This window comes from Rhinopithecus bieti, unplaced genomic scaffold, assembly GCF_001698545.2.
Source record: "Rhinopithecus bieti isolate Rb0 unplaced genomic scaffold, ASM169854v2 scaffold_19652, whole genome shotgun sequence".
NCBI lineage: Eukaryota > Metazoa > Chordata > Mammalia > Primates > Cercopithecidae > Rhinopithecus > Rhinopithecus bieti.
Genome location: NW_016809913.1, coordinates 3285208 through 3290186, shown reverse-complemented (window position 1 = coordinate 3290186; position 4979 = coordinate 3285208). Strand labels below are relative to the sequence as shown.

Here is a 4979-nt window from a genome sequence, read left to right as displayed (position 1 = left end):
ACGCCTGCAGTCCCGGCACTTTGGGAGGCCGAGGCGGGCGGATCCCTTGAGCCCTGGAGTTCGAGACTAGCCTGGGCAACACGGCGAAACCCTGTCTCACCAAAAATACTACTACTATTACTACTACTACTACTATACTGCTACTACTAGCAACACGTAGTGGAGTGCGCCTGTGGTCCCAGCTAGCTACTCGGGAGGCTGAGTTGGGAGGATCGCTTGAGCCCAGGGGTCGAGGCTGCAGTGAACTGTGATGGAGCCACTGCACTCCAGCCTGGGCGACAGAGTGAGACCCTGTCTCTAAATAAAAAATCCTTTTTTCTTTTTAATTTAAAAAAATTTTAAAGTAGCGAATCGACTTTTCCAAGACGCAGGATTTGAGCACAGATCTGGTGCCAGAGCACGCCTTAGGGCAGGTTACTAAGACCCAGGTGTCAGCAGGGCGCGGTGGGTCACGCCTGTAATCCCAGCACTTTGGGAGGCCGAGACGGCTGGATCATTGAGGTCAGAAGTTCAAGACCAGCCATGGCCAACCTGGTGAAACCTCATCTCTACTAAAAATACAAAAATTAGCCGGGTGTGGTGGTGGGCGCCTGTAATCCCAGCTGCTGGAGGGCTGAGGCAGGAGAATTGCTTAAACCGGGAAGCAGAGGTTGCAGTGAGCCAATATTGTGCCACTGCACTCCAACCTGGGCAAAAAAGCGAGACTTGGTCTCATAAACAACAGCAGGCTGGGCGCGGTGGCTCACGCCTGTAATCCCAGCACTTTGGGAGGCCGAGGCGGGCAGAACACGAGGTCAGGAGATCGAGACCATCCTGGCTAGCGTGGTGAAACCCCGTCTCTACTAAAAATACAAAAAATTAGCCGGACGCGGTGGCGGGCGCCTGTAGTCCCAGCTACTGGGGAGGCTGAGGCAGGAGAATGGCGTAAACCCGGGAGGCGGAGCTTGCAGTGAGCTGAGATCCGGCCGCTGCACTCCAGCCTGGGCGACAGAGCGAGACTCCGTCTCAAGAAAAAAAACAAACAACGAAAAAACAACAAAACCCGGGTGTCACCACCCAGAAGCTTGTGGACTAATGAGGGATCCAAGAGAGAGCCCCAAGAGATGACCAGCAGGACAGCAATTCTGGCACAAGTCCAAGAAGGGTGTTGGCAAGTGTTGTCTGTAAGGACCGTAGTGAATAAGCTGGGCTTGGGCTTGCCAGACCAGAAGGTATCTGTCACAATAGGTGTGACTATATGCAATAAAACCTTATGGGCAGGGCGTGGTGGCTCACACCTGTAATCTCAAGAAGCTGAGGTAGGAGGATTGCTTGAGCCCAGGAGTTCCAGACCAGCCTGGGCAACATGGCAAAACCCTGTCTCTACAGAAAATACAAAAATTAGCCGAGCATGATGGCGAACCTGTGGTCCCAGCAAATTGGGAGGTTGAGGTGGGAGGATCTCTTGAGCCAGGGATGTGGAGGCTGCAGTGAGCAGTGATCGCACCACTGCACTCCAGCCTGGGTGACAGAGTGAGACCCTGTCTCAAAAAAATAATAATAATACAACCCAGGCAACATGGCAAAACCTCTTCTCTACAAATACAAAAAATTAGCGAGGCGTGGTGGCACGCTCCTGTAGTCCCAGCTACTTGGGAGGCTGAAGTGGCAGGACTGCTTGAGCCCAGAAGTTTGAGGCTGCAGTGAGCAGAGATCATGCCACTGCACTCCAGGTTGGTGACAGTGTGAGACCCTGTCTCAAACACAAAAACAAAACAACAACAACAATAATAATAATAATAAGGAAATGAATAAATAAAATGTGTTGCATAGATAGAATGCTCAGGAAAGAAAGGGAATGAATCAGATCTATATGTATCATGAATGGCTTTTGAAAAAAAGTGAGGTGGGGTGTGCTGGCTCAGGCCTGTAATCCCAGCACTCTGGGAGGCTGAGACAGGTGGATATCGAGATCAGGAGTTCAAGACCAGCCTGACCAACATGGTGACCCGTCCCTACTAAAAATACAAAAAAATTAGCCAGGCATGGTGGTGCAAGCCTGTAATCCCAGCTATTCAGGAGGTTGAGGCAGGAGAATCACTTGAACCAGAGAGGTGGAGGTTGCAGTGAGCCAAGATTGAGCCATTGCACTCCAGCCTGGGCAACAGAGCCAGACTCCGTCTCAAAAAAAAAAAAAAAAAAAAAAACCATGTTGAATGAAAAAAGCAAATTGGCTGGGCACAGTGGCTCACCCCTGTAATCTCAGCACTTTGGGAGGCCGAGGAGGGTGGATCACCTGAGGCCAGGAGTTCCAGACCAGCCTGGCCAAGATGGCAAAACCCTGTCTCTACTAAAAATACAATTAGCTGGGCGTGGTGGTACACACCTGTATTCCCAGCTACTTGGGAGGCTGAGGCAGGAGAATCGCTTGAACCAGGGAGGTGGAGGTTGCAGTGAGCTGAGATTGTGGCACCGCACTCCAGCCTGGGTGACAGAGCCAGACTCCATCTCAAAAAAAAAAAAAAAAAAAACCAGCAAATTGCTGGTGGAGCGTGGTGCCGGGCTCAGTGGCTCATGCCTGTTATCCCAGCACTTTGGGAACTCGAGTTGAGCAGATCACCTGGGGTCAGGAGTTCGAGACCAGCCTGGCCAACATGGCGAAACCCCGTCTCTACTACAATACAAAAATTAGCCCCGCGTGGTGGCACGTGCCTGTAGTCCCAGCTACTCGGGAGGCTGAGGCAGGAGACTCGCTTGAACCTGGAGGCGGAGATTGCAGTGATCCGAGGTCGTGCCACTGCACTTCAGCCTGGGCTACAGAGGGAGACTCCGTCTCAAACAAACAACAACAAAAACGATACACTCAAACAAATGTAACAGGCTATATTTAATATAATTGCAACTTTAACGTAAAAAAAAAAAGAAAAAGAGCTGTTTTACCAAGGACCCGACAACATAGGGCGCGTTCGCATCAAAACCGTGAAGTAAAAGGCGGCCGGGGTCATTATAGAAAAGTACTACAAGGCCGGGCGCGGTGGCTCAAGCCTGTAATCCCAGCACTTTGGGAGGCCGAGACGGGCGGATCACGAGGTCAGGAGATAGAGACCATCCTGGCTAACACGGTGAAACCCCGTCTCTACTAAAAAATACAAAATCTAGCCGGGCGAGGTGGCGGGCGCCTGTAGTCCCAGCTACTCCGGAGGCTGAGGCAGGAGAATGGCGGGAACCCGAGAGGCGGAGCTTGCAGTGAGCTGAGATCCGGCCACTGCACTCCAGCCCCGGCGACAGAGCGAGACTCCGTCTCAAAAAAAAAAAAAAAGAAAAGAAAAGTACTACATTCGCCTGGGCAAAGACTTCTATACGAACAAGCGCGTGTGTGAGGAGATCGCCATTATCCTCAGCAAGAAGCCCCGCAACAAGATAGCAGGCTATGTCACGCATCTGATAAAGCAGATTCAGAGGGGGCCAGTGAGAGAGAGGTATCTCCATCAAGCTGCAGGAGGAGGAGAGAGAAAGGAGAAGACAATTGTGTTCCCGAGGTCTCAGCTCTGGATCAGGAGATCATTGAAGTAGAATCCTGACACTAAGGAAATGCAGAAGATTTTGGACTTCGGTAGTCTGTCCAACCTGTAGGTCACCCAGCCTACAGTTGGGATGAATTTCAAAACGCCTCGGGGAGCTGTTTGAGTCTTTGTGTAATGCTGTAATATTTTCAATAAACCTGGGACAATGGGAAAAAAAAAAGAAAAAAGGAAAAAGAAAAAGTAAAGGCTAACCAAACCCATGAAAACAATGCAAATGATGCATGAGATTAGAAACCAGAAAATTACTGGCACCCTGCGAGGACTGAACACAGGCCAACCAGATGAAGCAATGACTGCTTTTCTCGGCTGTTCGAGAGGACGAAATCCACAGAAGAAATGCCTCCTTAGTCGAATAGGTACTTCGACTTTTACAGGTGTAAAGTCGAATTTTAGGCCGGGCGTGGTGGCTCAAGCCTGTAATCCCAGCACTTTGGGAGGCCGAGACGGGCGGATCACGAGGTCAGGAGATTCAGACCATCCTGGCTAACATGTGAAACCCCATCTCTACTAAAAGATACAAAAACAACAACAACAACAACAAAAGTCGAATTTCGGATCCTGAGTGGACGTATATTGAGGTAGAAGGCTCGCCCAAATATTAGCATTTTATTGTGCATGGTAACAATGTAAATTATTTCCTTTTTCTGCATTTTCCTCTTTAAAGAGGGGCTAGCCTAGGGCGTTAAGAGTCTAAATTTTCCTCTCTCGGCTTTCGGCTCGGAGGGGGCAAAGGTGAAACTTTCTTCGGTCGTTCCAAATCCGGGTTCATCCGACACCAGCCGCCTCCACCATGCCGCCGAAGTTCGACCCCAACGAGATCAAAGTCGTATACCTGAGGTGCACCGGAGGTTAAGTCGGTGCCACTTCTGCTCTGGCCCCAAGATCGGCCCCTGGGTCTGTCTCCGAAAAGGTGGGTGATGACATTGCCAAGGCAACGGGTGACTGGAAGGGCCTGAGGATTACAGTGAAACTGACCATTCAGGACAGACAGGCCCAGATTGAGGTGGTGCCTTCTGCCTCTGCCCTGATCATCAAAGCCCTCGAGGAACCACCAAGAGACAGAAAGAAACAGAAGAACATTAAACACAGTGGGAATATCACTTTTGATGAGATCATCAACATTGCTCGACAGATGCGGCACCGATCCTTAGCCAGAGAACTCACTGGAACCATTAAAGAGATCCTGGGGACTGCCCAGTCTGTGGGCTGTAATGTTGATGGCCGCCACCCTCATGACATCATAGATGACATCAACAGTGGTGCTGTGGAATGCCCAGCCAGTTAAGCACAAAGGAAAGTATTTCAATAAAGGATCATTTGACAACTGGTGGGAAAAAAAAAGTCTAAATTTTAATTCTGTCAACAACTGACTAGGTGACTTAGTGAAATCACGTCCTCAACGGTGAAACTGATAGG

At 50.1% G+C, this 4979-nt stretch overlaps 1 pseudogene across 1 annotated transcript; it reads left to right on the top strand.

Moving 5' to 3' along the window:
• The first annotated feature begins 4271 nt into the window (after positions 1 to 4271).
• On the top strand, positions 4272 to 4891 carry LOC108541369 (60S ribosomal protein L12 pseudogene; annotated as a pseudogene). The gene has a single exon (XR_001888944.1). The product of XR_001888944.1 is annotated as a 60S ribosomal protein L12 pseudogene (transcript).
• The last annotated feature ends 88 nt before the right edge of the window (positions 4892 to 4979 follow it).